This window comes from Mauremys mutica, chromosome 14 (genome assembly GCF_020497125.1).
Source record: "Mauremys mutica isolate MM-2020 ecotype Southern chromosome 14, ASM2049712v1, whole genome shotgun sequence".
Classification (NCBI taxonomy): domain Eukaryota; kingdom Metazoa; phylum Chordata; order Testudines; family Geoemydidae; genus Mauremys; species Mauremys mutica.
The window spans coordinates 14,327,147-14,341,101 of NC_059085.1; the positions used below are offsets into that span (position 1 = coordinate 14,327,147).

At 40.9% G+C, this 13,955-nt stretch overlaps 1 long non-coding RNA gene across 1 annotated transcript in view; it reads left to right on the forward strand.

The window, feature by feature from the left end:
* Positions 1 to 12,941, forward strand: part of LOC123349212 — a 152,302-nt gene extending 139,361 nt beyond the window's left edge. The window contains exon 4 of the long non-coding RNA XR_006573413.1: positions 12,159 to 12,941. This is a non-coding gene — a long non-coding RNA (uncharacterized LOC123349212). The remainder of the gene's footprint in view (positions 1 to 12,158) is intronic.
* The last annotated feature ends 1,014 nt before the right edge of the window (positions 12,942 to 13,955 follow it).

The following is a 13,955-nucleotide window of genomic DNA, read 5'->3' on the forward strand; positions in this document are numbered from 1 at the left end:
GAGGCCCAATTCTGAATTATGTTGGACCTGATAGTGACTGCTTGGGTTTGCCTCAAACTTTTGGGACACATGGCAGCATATACTTATGAGCTACAGTATGCAAGGCTGTGCCTCAGGCTCCTCCAGATGTGGCTGAGCAAATACCAATTAGACTCCGTACTCGTGGTCCTGCCTCCAGTCCCACTTCCCTGGCCTGGTGGAAAGACCCAAGATTGGTAATGAAAGGGGTACCCTTTGTTGCCCCTCAACCTTCTGTAGACTTAGTCTCAGATGCGTCAGACCTAGGGTGGGGAGCCCACCTCAGGACCCCTGGATCTTCTGGTCCCAAGAAAACTCTCCCTACAAATAAATGTCAGGGAACTCAGAGCAGTACGCTTGACTTGCCAAGTGATCCTTCTCCAGATATCAGGCAAAGTGGTGCAGGGCCTGACAGACAACATTGCATCAATGTTTTATATCTACAAGCAGTGAGGGCTCGATCTTCAGCCTTGTGCTAGGAAGCTCTCCAGCTGTGGGACTTCTGGATGACACACTGCATTCATCTCGAGGAGACACAGCTCCCGGGAGCCCAGAACGTACTGGTGGATTATCTCATCAGATCCTCATCAGTGGTTTCTTCACTCGGCGATCATCAGTATCATCTTCCAGAAGTGGGGGTCTCCCCCAATAGACCCGTTCGCCACCAGGCAGAGCAGGAAATGCCATCAGTTCTGCTTGCTGAGCGGGCATAGCAAGGGTTCCCTCTCCAATGCCTTTCTGCTCTCAGGGGAAGACCATCTACTGTATGGCTTCCCACCAATCCCTTTGGTTCACCAAGTTATTTTAAAAATTAAAAGGGACAAGGGGAAGGTTACCCTGATAGCACCGGTGTTGTCACGCCAGAATTGGTTTGGCATGCTTCTGGATCTCTCGGTGACAGCTCCACTTGCACACCTGCTTCACCTGGACTTGATTTCACAAGACCACGGCCAATTGCTTCACCCAAACCTCGCCTCCCTGCACCTGACTGCATGGATGCTGCGTGGCTGAAACCTGAAGAACAAGCCCGCTTGGATCACATTTGACAGGTCTTGTTAGGTAGTGAAAGCCTTCCACCAGGGCTACCTACTTGGCCAAGTCAGGCAATATTGCACCTCTTGTCCAGAGTGTTAGTTACATAGCCCTTGCCTGCACTTGCGGGCTCCTTTGATACCTCTTCTGATTAATAGAGGTTCCTTTTGAATGGATAGCCATGGATCTGGTAGGGACCCTAGAGAAGACAGCTCGGGACGACCAACATGTGCTTGTTGTACTGGATCATACAACCTGGTACCCGGAAGCTGTTCCCCTACGCAACACCGCTTCCAAGACAATAGCTAAGGAGCTAGTACAGCTCTTTGCCCGGGTTGGGCTACCCAAGGAGATATTGACTGATCAAAGGACACCTTTCGTGTCCAAGTTGATGAAAGATCTCTGTTCATTGCTCCCCGTACAAGTCCTACGGACTTCTGTATACCACCCACAAACAGATAGCCTTGTGGAAAGGTTCAATAGGACCCTCAAGGCCATGATCAGGAAAGTGGTAAGCCGGGATGGGAAAGATTGTGATACCCTATTGCCTTACCTCATGTTTGCCATCCGGGAGCTTCCGCAAGCCTCCACGGGTTTCTCTCTGTTTGAACTACTGTATGGGCGCCACCCAAAGCAAAGTGGGGAGCAAAGCCAAAGACTGAGTCGCATTGTCCAGGGCAGGGAAGCTGAAGCCCAAGGGGTTCAGCCCCAGGCAGTGAAGACTTTAAGAAAAAGGAAACATTTCTGTATAGTTCTAGAAGCTTTCTACATAATACACTTTGTATAGCCACACTTACCTACCTACCTTCCTCCTTGAAAATTGGAACACTTTTGACATTGTTCAGTCATTAGGAAATGTGGTTGATGCAGATGCTCAGTGGCCAAGTGACAGGTGATATATATGCTTCTTATGGGCTTCCTTGAATGGGAGAAATTCTTTCCTAATTCGCTGAGACAGCAAGCTGTATAAAAATGGCCCAAGTCATTGATCCATGGAGAATACAACGGGTCCTATCTCAAGAAACTCTGATCAGTTTATAAAGATTCACTCTCCTCTATCTGCTCAAATGATAAATATGGCTTTAATGCCATTTAAGGTCTCCGGGCAATGGCATAAAACTTTCTTTAGCTCAGTCTGATCTGACCAAAGGAATTATTATTTTGTCATTCACAGTAGGAATGATGCTATAAACATGATATAGTTTCTTTAAATTCAGTCTTCACTTTATCATCAAATACCTAATTAATAACAAATATTTTGAATTTATATATAATGCTGTTCCATTCATGGATCTCAAAAGACTTTGGAAACATTGGTACATGAAGTAGACAGGCATTAGCTTCATTTTACAGACAGGAGACTGAGGCACAGCAGTGAAGAGCCAAACTTTCATAAGTGTCCTGATAATTTTAGGTATTTCAGTATTTGGATGCTCAACTTCAAATATCTGGTACCTGATTTTTCTGAGGTGCTGAACATCTGATGTTCACATTGGCTAAATTTAGAGATACAGATGCTCAGTTACCTCTGAAATCTAGTCCTACCAGAGGTGTCAATTTTTGGTGAAGCACTTTAGAGACAACAAAAATTTGAAATGGTTTCTAAGTGATTTGTTCATGATTATAGTCTTTCGCAGAGCCAGGAATATAATTCAGAAGTCCAGACTCCAGTGCTCTGCTCTAACCATTTGATATAACCATAGACACTATATTCAATCCCAGAAAGCACTCAAAAGATTGCATCATGCTACGACTCCATTTATTTCGATTTCCTCATTATCTGAGTCATAGCATGATGCAGTTTTTTGAGTGTTTACCTTGCCTGTCACAATTCTTTACTGTGTTTCCAGAACTGTTAGATTTCATTTTGGAGGAGAAAATAGACTCATCTAGCCTGGGTCTGTCACAAGTAAACAAAATGAGGGTCTACCTGTTTAGGACATGTAAAGATATTCATCCTATATACACCTGTCAAAACTGTGGGTAAATCCCAGGTGAACTTTGCGGACTCCAATTATGGGGAGATAGTAACACAATTTATGAAGTGGCTACTACACTTCATCAGTGACTATTTAACACACTATATTTACCATATATGCTAAGAAATTGACAGAATAGGTATGAGCCCAGCTTTTAGACTCATGTCAATGCCATGTGAATGCAGACTGCCTATTGCATTCTGCTCTTCAAAATATATAGATGAGGAAAGATAGACCTGTTCTTTACCGAAAAGACCAAGAGTCAAGAGACCAGATTTCTTCTCCTGACTCATGCGCAGACCCCAGGTGAACCACATACAGCCAAAATTTCAAAAGTAGCCACTGATTTTAAGTTCCCAAATTGAGAGTTGGGCCTGATTTTCAAAGATGGTGAGCCCTTGCAGCTCTGTTTGACTTCAGTTAGGGCAGTGGATGCTTGGCACTTCTGAAAAGCAGGCCTAAGAGGAGCACACACAATCAGGGGCCACTTGGGAAAACTTTTTATAGGCACTTTTCACTTGCCTGCTGACTAATATGAAGAAAGCAAGACTCCAAATAAGACAAAATAGAACCACTGTATCAAAGCATATTCTTTTTGAGCTACCCAGTGACATTGAATTAGTCTGTAAAATATGTATCTGTTACAAATTTGTGATTTCTCACCCTGTCAAAAATGTTTAGACATTTCAAGCTGTGGCAGAGACTAATTCAAAGTGAGTGGGGAGATTAGTTGGCTTACTAGTTCTGAAAAATGCCAGAGTATTTGGGATTTTTAAAATATCATATGTATATCCTTGTGAAATGAGAGTTTGTACTTTGAATAACCAATTATATTTATTTCAACAAATCATTTAAGTTGTACTCCAGGCACCAATGCATGTAAATAATGAGTGAGAGGCACTGTAGCAAATGGAATGACAAGGGATATGTCTAGAGTATTTGGTGGGAAGTAGCTATTATTATGCTGGGTTGGTTAGTATAAATAGATGTGTATCACTCTGGAATGGTAGAAAGGATTTGTTAAATGAATCGTGTAACAAACATGCAATGGGGTTCGGTTTTCTTGCACTGGTGATCTGTGTGACTGTGGCAAGCATGTTGGCAGCCTTCTGTCTTGAAAATGGAATCATTTACCGTGAGTTGCATGCAGCTTTCCAGGAGTGGTTCGGTTCAGCTCTGCAAAGCAAATTCTAGTCTTACAGGTTGCTTTTACTGTCTAGTGTGAATTAGTCACTCTGGGTTTATTTAAAAAAAAGAAAGTTACTAAGCAGAATGAGTGGAGGAAGTATGGAAACACTGGCAATTTGCTCACTACTCTGCACTGCTCACTTATTTCTGCTCTGTTTGTGCATGCTCAGTATAAAATGCCATAGTTGTTGGCAGAAGGTAGAAGTTTTCCGGATGGTGGTGCTAACCCTTTGGGGCTCTAAGCAGGAATATTTTGCGCACACACCCCCACATACACACTAAAACAGACATATTCTTATGAAAATAATAATAATAAAAAGCATATGGAGGGGCCCCTTGAGCTGCTTGGGGCCCTAAGCAATTGCTTAGTCTGCTTATGCCTTGTGCCAGCTGTTTCCATATGACCTTATATAAAGTTAATTAACAAATGCTGGGAGAGGTTCACTGTACCCTATATTTGACATATCACCTGTGACGCTGTGTGGGTCCAGGTCCTGACTGGATTTAGTAGTAGTAGTAGTAGTAGTATAAAACTGAAAACAAGAAGTTTGGTCTATTCAAAGATTTTTCATTTAGGTTTAAATGGGGTTTAAATTGCTTGCTTATGAAAATTATCCTTTCACCCTGGTGTCTGGAATGTCACACTCAATGTATTGCATCTGCTAAAAGGCAACAAGCCATACAAAGCATGTGCTCATCAGTTAAAATATAGAGTATCTGGATGATTTGCCTTGATGCACAAAGTTGGGAATATAATAATAGTCTCCCATGGCCAGCATGAGGAAACTGCATTCCCTGTTCCCAACTGTGAGCATTTACAGAGGAACAGGAGCATCATGGCCAGTCTTTGGGCGTTTCCTCATGCCGGTCACAGGACATTATATTACATATAAATCCCAGAGAACAGGCAGCAGCTAATTGGAGTAGGTGTGATCAAATAGAGAATCCAGCAAAGATAGGGCTGAAGCAGGGAATCTGAGAAGCAAATCTACCTCTACAGTGTTCCAATTAAGGAGCACTAAAAAATATTTCCTTTGAGTAGGACAAATGCAATTTTAAGGCTCCAGCAGGACTGTTATATTGCTACCCATGAGTCAGGTCTTCCCTATGCATCTGTGCTTTTTGCTATGTTGCTCCCAGGAATGGGAAAAAAACTCTGCTAAAAGTCCAAACAGCCACTGCCTTATCTTTAAACTTATTTTTGCTATGATACTGACAAAACCCAGCCTTCTGTTTGCAGGTGGCTGAACAAGCTATGACTATTCCTCTTCCTCATTCCCTAGGTCATCCTCAAAGTAACTAAAAGCTACACTAATTTTTCATTGTGTTGATATGCTTAATGTAGTATCCCCTTGTCCCTGACCTCAGACTGTTTTTGTCTTTAGTTTTGTACACCCTTCAGACAATGGATTGCCTTTTGTGTGTGTAGTCCTTGACACACTGGGGCCTTTGGGTGTTACTGTAATACACGTCTAATTACAGTGCACTAGAATTATTTCAGCTATTGTGAATGCTACGTAGTTACTGACTCAACGGCATACCTGAGTGGCAATCCCCTGAACTGGCTGGCTGAAAGGCTTAGTGGACCAAACAACAGAATCATGCAGTTAACACTCTAAAAATATATAAAGATAAATCTGAGTGGAGGAAGGGAGGAGGAGAGAGCAAGTAAAGGGTTTGCTTGGGCAATGGAGGACTTTGAATTCAGCCTTTAAAAAAAAAAAAGTAAGGCCTGATTAGTGTTGTAGGTTAGGGTAGGAAGAAACATGAATCTATTGCCTATTTGAACATGTAAATAAAGTGCAGGGAGAGATTTCAAATGAGTCAGTACTTTCTCCCTTCTGAAGTGCAATTCTCACACACATCCCCATTGTGAAAGACTGCCAGTTTGCACATTTAGGGGGGTAAATTGTTAACAGTGGGGAGGTTAGTGCACAATTACCTAGTGACAGCATTTGTGCATGTACCTCCCACACATGCCTTTAGAAGAGGTACCCCTTAGTGTTTCTGAAAAGACAGTAAGCAATATAACCTCATGCCAAACTGTACAAGAGCAGGGGCTGGAAAAAAATACCTGTTACATCCTTTTCAAATTATGCCAACATTTCTATAGTTCATAATTTCTCATTGAAATTAACTTGGCTAGAGTAACAGTAAACTATGCACCAAATATGAGTAGTCGGTGCAGTGGGTACATAGATATTGTAATGTGTACTGAAAAATGCCAGTCAGCATTTTTAAACAAACTTCTTGCAGTGAAAGATGCATCAGTCCTGCTGATCTTGAAGTTAATGGGGTTTTGCCAATGAAGTCATTGGCCCAACCCTTCTTCCATTGATGATGATTTGTGTACAGCAACGGGAGGTGAAGCATGGGGTATAACAGAACTTAGGCAAAATAATGATAGCAAAGCATTTGGGGTAGAACTTTCTAAAGCACCTAAATCATTTAGGAGCACAAGTCCCACTGGAAGTTAGTGTGATTTGAGATTAAGACATAGAGGGGCTTTTATGAATTCTACTACACCTCTCTCTCTAGTTGTCTTGTAAACAGCTTTAAAAAGATAGAACTTTATATGGATAAGGGCCCACTCCCCTATTCACTGAAATCAGTTGGAGTGGAAGGAAGGATCAGGTCTCTTACACTGTAATAAGAAATTCAAAAGGGAAGAGCTCTGAATGTTGCAGGTAAATAGAGTTGTATGGCACTGTAATGTTAACACAAGTTTTCATGATATTTTCATTGTACAGAATGAGGAATGTAGGCAGGGGGGTCTGTCTCCTAAGGTCTTTCCTTGCTGTGTGCCTCCTTCTAGGCTAGGGTAACCAGATGTCCCAATTTTATAGCGACAGTCCCGATATTTGGGGATTTTTTTTTATACAGGCTCCTATTACGCCTCAACTCCCTGTCCCGATTTTTCATACTTGCTGTCTTCTCACCCTATTCTAGGCAAGCCTGAGTTCTTCAGAGACTCTCCACCGTTGGCAGTGTTACACATGAATAAAAAGAATATTGCTGCTGTGGCAGCATGGAAACAAATGTACAATGGACATGCACTGGAACTAAACTAGTACATAGATTTCATAGACTCTAGGACTGGAAGGGACCTCGAGAGGTCATCAAGTCCAGTCCCCTGCCCTCATGGCAGGACCAAATACTGTCTAGACAATCCCTGATAGACATTTATCTAACCTACTCTTAAATATCTCCAGAGCTGGAGATTCCACAACCTCTCTAGGCAATTTATTCCAGTGTTTAACCATCCTGACAGTTAGGAACTTTTTCCTAATGTCCAACCTAAATCTCCCTTGCTGCAGTTTAAGCCCATTGCTTCTTGTTCTATCATTAGAGGCTAAGGTGAACAAGTTTTCTCCCTCCTCCTGATGACACCCTTTTAGATATCTGAAAACTGCTATCACATCCCCTCTCAGTCTTCTCTTTTCCAAACTAAACAAACCCAATTCTTTCAGCCTTCCTTCGTAGGTCATGTTTTCAAGTCCTTTAATCATTCTTGTTGCTCTTCTCTGGACCCTCTCCAATTTCTCCACATCTTTCTTGAAATGCGGTGCCCAGAACTGGACACAATACTCCAGTTGAGGTCTAACCAGTGCAAAGTAGAGCAGAAGAATGACTTCTCGTGTCTTGCTCACAACACACCTGTTAATGCATCCCAGAATCACGTTTGCTTTTTTTTTTGCAACAGCATCACACTGTTAACTCATATTTAGCTTGTGGTCCACTATAACCCCTAGATCCTTTTCTGCCGTACTCCTTCCTATACAGTCTCTTCCCATTCTGTATGTGTGAAACTGATTGTTCCTTCTTAAGTGGAGCACTTTGCATTTGTCTTTATTAAACTTCATCTGGTTTACCTCAGACCACTTCTCCAATTTGTCCAGATCATTTTGAATTATGACCCTGTCCTCCAAAGCAGTTGCAATCCCTCCCAGTTTGGTATCATTTGCAAACTTAATAAGCGTACTTTCTATGCCAACATCTAAGTCGTTGATGAAGATATTGAACAAAGCCGGTCCCAAAACAGACCCCTGTGGAACCCTACTTGTTATATACCTTTCCAGCAGGATTGGGAACCATTAATAACTACTCTCTGAGTACGGTTATCCAGCCAGTTATGCACCTACCTTATAGTAGCCCCATCTAAATTGTATTTGCCTAGTTTATCGATAAGAATATCATGCGAGACCGTATCAAATGCCTTACTAAAGTCTAGGTATACCACATCCACCGCTTCTCCCTTATCCATAAGACTTGTTATCCTATCAAAGAAAGCTATCAGATTGGTTTGACACGATTTGTTCTTTACAAATCCATGCTGGCTATTCCCTATCACCTTACTACCTTCCAAGTGTTTGCAGATTATTTCCTTAATTATTTGCTCCATTATCTTCCCTGGCACAGAAGTTAAACTAACTGGTCTGTAGTTTCCTGGATTGTTTTTATTTCCCTTTTTATAGATGGGCACTATATTTGCCCTTTTCCAGTCTTCCGGAATCTCTCCTGTTTCCCATGATTTTCCAAAGATAATAGCTAGAGGCTCAGATACCTCCTCTATTAGCTCCTTGAGTATTCTAGGATGCATTTCATCAGGCCCTGGTAACTTGCAGGCATCTAACTTTTCTAAGTGATTTTTAACATGTTAACTTCAGCTAGGTCACATAGTGAGACTATATTTAAAAGGGTTTCACACCCCTTAAGAACACTATGTACCTGTAGTGTAAATTTTACAACAGTATCCATTCATGACTTAAAACCATTCTTTAAAATAAGCCTTTACTTTCCACTTTCATAATCCCATAGACTGACTGGTGCAGAGTTAGTTTTAGTTCCTGGTTCCCTGGTTTCATTCACCAAGGTGGAGAAATGCAGCAAAACAACCAAGTGTGACAACTTATTTCACCTTTATTGATCCATGTTTTCAGAAACAAAAAAGTAACTTTCAAGCAGACAGACTGCCCCCAATGATATCCACAAAAACCCCATGGAAGACGATGACATTACAGGTTTAACAAGGTAGAATGTGGTGCAGTTATTTTTCTTTTTAAAGACCAAACGCTAAATCCCATTCACTTTGTCCACATGTGCAGCCCTAGTGAAATCCAAGGGGACTACTTGCCAGAGTAGGAAAGACAGTCCCACATTTGAGTTCTGACACATGAGCAAATGGAGGTTCAGTTTATACATACATACACATTATATATATATATATATATATAAATACCTTGCAACACTGCTTACTTGCGAACGCCTGTTCTCACTTTCAGGTGACACTGTAAGTAAGAAGCGAGCAGCATTATCTCCTATAAATGTAAACAAACTTGTTTGTCTTAGCGATTGGCTGAACAAGAAGTAGGACTGAGTGCACTTTATGAACCAAAGTTAGATTTACTGCCAGGTGTTTTATGATTTCCATAATATAGCTTCAATATGAACATGTTGAAAACCCCCAAACCAAATACTCCCAGTTAAGGCCTTGAAAATACGTTAATTGACTGACTTGTACATCTTCTTCCCCCTGAGTGTGTGTGTGTGTGTGTGTGTGTGTGTGTGTGTGTGTGTGTGTGTATAAACACACACACAGGGGGAAGAAGATGTACAAGTCAGTCAATTGTTAACGTATTTTCAAGGCCTTAACTGGGAGTATTTGGTTTGGGGGTTTTCAACATGTTCATATTGAAGCTATATTATGGAAATCATAAAACACCTGGCAGTAAATCTAACTTTGGTTCATAAAGTGCACTCAGTCCTACTTCTTGTTCAGCCAATCGCTAAGACAAACAAGTTTGTTTACATTTATAGGAGATAATGCTGCTCGCTTCTTACTTACAGTGTCACCTGAAAGTGAGAACAGGCGTTCGCAAGTAAGCAGTGTTGCAAGGTATTTATGTGCCAGATATGCTAAGCATTTGTATGCCCCTTCTTCATGCTTCAACTTCTAGGCTCTAATGTCTTACATTTGTTTTGTTTGAATGCAGTTCTGTTTTTTTTTTTTTAAATCTCCATTTGTAAGTTGTGCTTTCACAATAAAGATATTGCACTACAGTACTTCATAGAATCATAGAATCATAGAACTTAAGATCAGAAGGGACCATTATGATCTAGTCTGACCTCCCGCAAGATGCAGGCCACAAAAGCTGACCCACCCACTCCTGAAATAATTCTCTCCCTTGACTCAGCTGTTGAAGTCCCCAAATCCTGATTTAAAGACTTCAAGTAGCAGATAATCCTCCAGCAAGCGACCCCTGCCCCATGCTGTGGAGGAAGGCGAAAAACCTCCAGGGGCACTGCCAATCTACCCTGGAGGAAAATTCCTTCCCGACCCCAAATATGGCGATCAGCTGAACCCCGAGCATGCGGGCAAGACTCTCCAGCCAGACACTCAGGAAAAAGACTTTCAATATCCCAACATTGACCCTCGGTACTAATTACCAGTGGTCGCACGTTATTGACCTATTGACTAAATCACGTTATCCTATCAAACCATTCCCTCCATAAACTTATCAAGCTTAATCTTAAAGCCAGAGAGGTCCTTCGCCCCCACTGTTTCCCTCGGTAGGCTGTTCCAGAATTTCACTCCCCTGATGGTTAGAAAGCTTCGTCTAATTTCAAGCCTAAACTTCCCGACTGCCAATTTATATCCATTTGTTCTCATGTCCACATTAGTACTGAGCTGAAATAATTCCTCTCCCTCCCTGGTATTTATCCCTCTGATATATTTAAAGAGAGCAATCATATCTCCTCTCAACCTTCTTTTGGATAAGGAAAACAAACCGAGCTCCTCAAGTCTCCTTTCATAAGACAGGCTTTCCATTCCTCGGATCATTCTAGTGGCCCTTCTTTGTACCCGTTCCAGTTTGAATTCATCCTTCTTAAACATGGGAGACCAAAACTGCACACAGTACTCCAAATGAGGTCTCGCCAACGCCTTGTATAACAGGACTAGCACCTCCTTATCTCTACTAGAAATACCTCGCCTAATGCATCCCAAGACCGCATTAGCTTTTTTAACGGCCACATCACATTGCCGACTCATAGTCATCCTGCGATCAACCAGGACTTCGAGGTCCTTCTCCTCTTGTGTGAGGTGAAATGAAAAATAGTCTTTGGTTGTTTTTTGTTTTTTTACAGTGCAAATATTTGTAATAAAAAAATAGTGAGCACTCTACACTTTGTTTTCCGTATTGTAATTGAAATCAATATATTTGAAAATGTAGAAAAACATCCAAAAATACTTTTAATAAATGTAAATTGGGATTCTATTATTGTTTAACAGGTCAATTAAAACTGATTAATCACAACCTTTTTTAATCTTGCGATTAATTGTGACTTTTAAAAAACTGTTTGACATCCCTAAAAAAAAGTGAACATCATTCTGGGACATATTGGCAAGAGTGTTGCAAGCAAGACGTGAGAAGTAATTATTCTGCTTTACTCTATGGTGATAAGGCCTCAGCTGGAGTTATTGTGACCAATTCTGGGCACCACATTTCAGGAAAGATATGGACAAATTAGAGAGAGTCCAGAGGAGAAGAACAAAAATGATTAAAGATCTAGAAACATGACCTATAAGGAAAGATTGAAAAAATTGGGTTTGTTTAGTCTGCAGAAAAGAAAACTAATGAATGGAGAACACCAAGGATGGCCTTCTAGAGCTATCCTGATCAGCCCAAAAGAAGCCAGGAGATGCACAACTCGGTGCCTAAAATGCATGAGCCAATCAGACAATATATTAAAAGAGGTAAAGCCATGAAATGTCTTCTTACACTTATACAATGCTGTTCATCCCGCCAAGTGCATCGTAACTATAGGGTAGATTCTGCACGCTCATAATCTGGTGGGTAGGGCTAGAGGACAGAGCAAGCCCTTTTTCTGCAATAAGTAGCCCCAGTAATTCTTAGTAATGATGGTCCTCTCTCTCCACAGGTAATGGATAGGCAGTAATTGCTCCAAGGAGGCACGATTTGCCCGTTAGCAACGGCTACTCCTCTTGCAAAAATCCTGCTTTTCTTCTTCTATATATACATGGAATCAATCCAGCCACCCCTGAAGTGCAGCCAGCACTCAAGTGCAGCCAGCTCTGGATTGAAAGATGGCAGCTGTTGTGTATTTTTGCTGTACATTACTAAACAGCTTAGTTCTACAAAGGACAAACAATTCAGAAATAAATAATGTTGGTATTTATATAAGAAAAAAAAATATCTAATGCCAGGACATCAGAGTTAGCACTTCAACCACTATGAAACATACCAGGGGTTTTTTAATGACCACCATTAGTTTTCTGTCTTGTCCAAAAGACACTTTGAATTACCTGTTACATCTCAGAATACCTATTTGATTTCTCAAACAAGTTTCTTGCTGCCAGACCTACCCTTACATTTCATTTTAGTTCAGTAAAATTGTCAATGTAATAGTAAAAATACTTGTTAATTTGAAAATTAAGCATTCAGATAGCCACTTCAGTTGAACTATAGCGATAACCCTAACCAATTGAAATGTACAGAATAAATATTGCCAACACTAAATAGCCAAGAGCACTCTGCTGCTTAATGTAGGGTGGAATAAAATGACTGCTGAGAGGGAGGGCCCAGTAAAGGGAGACTGGGGGTGACAAGATAGTTAGGCATAGAAGGAGCAATTAGTTTCAACCATAATGGTATTAATTTGTAAGCAGATGTATTGTATAACTTTGATTATATTGTATTTACTTCCCCCACCTCTTTTCTGTCTTTCTAGATTATAAACTCATTGGCCAGATATGGAGTGTATTGTCTTCCGTGTTTGTAGCCTAACGTACTACATATAATGCAGTGTACACAAGTTTGAGGAGGAGTGTTGCTTTTACACACATCATGGCTGGCTCCGGGCAGTATTCCTTTTAAATGGGTTTCTGAGTTGGATAATAAACACTCAGACTGGAGAAAACAGGATCATAAACCAAGGTACTTACTGTCACAGACGATGTTGGTTCCAGAGCAGGTTTACAAATAGATCTTAATATATGGGTTTTGAAGCAGTGAATAACACTTTGTAATGTGCTCAGCAGTTCGATAGCAGTTGTCATAGATCTGACAACACCTGGACAGAAATAGCTGGTGCACTAACCATTAAACTGAAAAAACCTCACTAGCAAATATCAGACAGTTTGGGTAAAAATAATGTTTAAAATGTCATTTCAATGCATTTTAAAAGCCAAGGCAACTCTTCAAAACATGGCTATAATATTGTTATGTCAGTCTACTTGGGCTTCATTTAAGATTTCCAGGTTCCCGTTGAGTACTTTTTGGGTTCAAATCTCACCACCTGTCACCTGCATATTGGGTGAATCTTGTCAGAAATATTTTGACAACACATCCTTTGGTAGAATTTATCAATCTGTCAAAACTGAAAAGTAGTGGAAGCTGTTGAATTTTGGCAAACTTGCAATGGAAACTTGCCTTGCTTCCTGCCAACAGCCCAGGTGTGGATCCCAGGGAGCATATTTTGTTTTGGAAATCCCATGTTTGGTATTTCCGAAACAAAATATTTGTAGAACTTGGTTCCACACACAATTTCAGTTTTGGCTTTTTGTCCTGATTCAGGATGAAAAAATATTACCAAACCCTCAAATTCAGTTTTCTGGCCAGCCCTACTCCTAATTAATTGAGAAGTTCATCAGTCAGATCTCAGTCTCTGCTTCCAAAGGTGCCTAATGAGAGGATAGCGAACTTGAAATTTCACCGG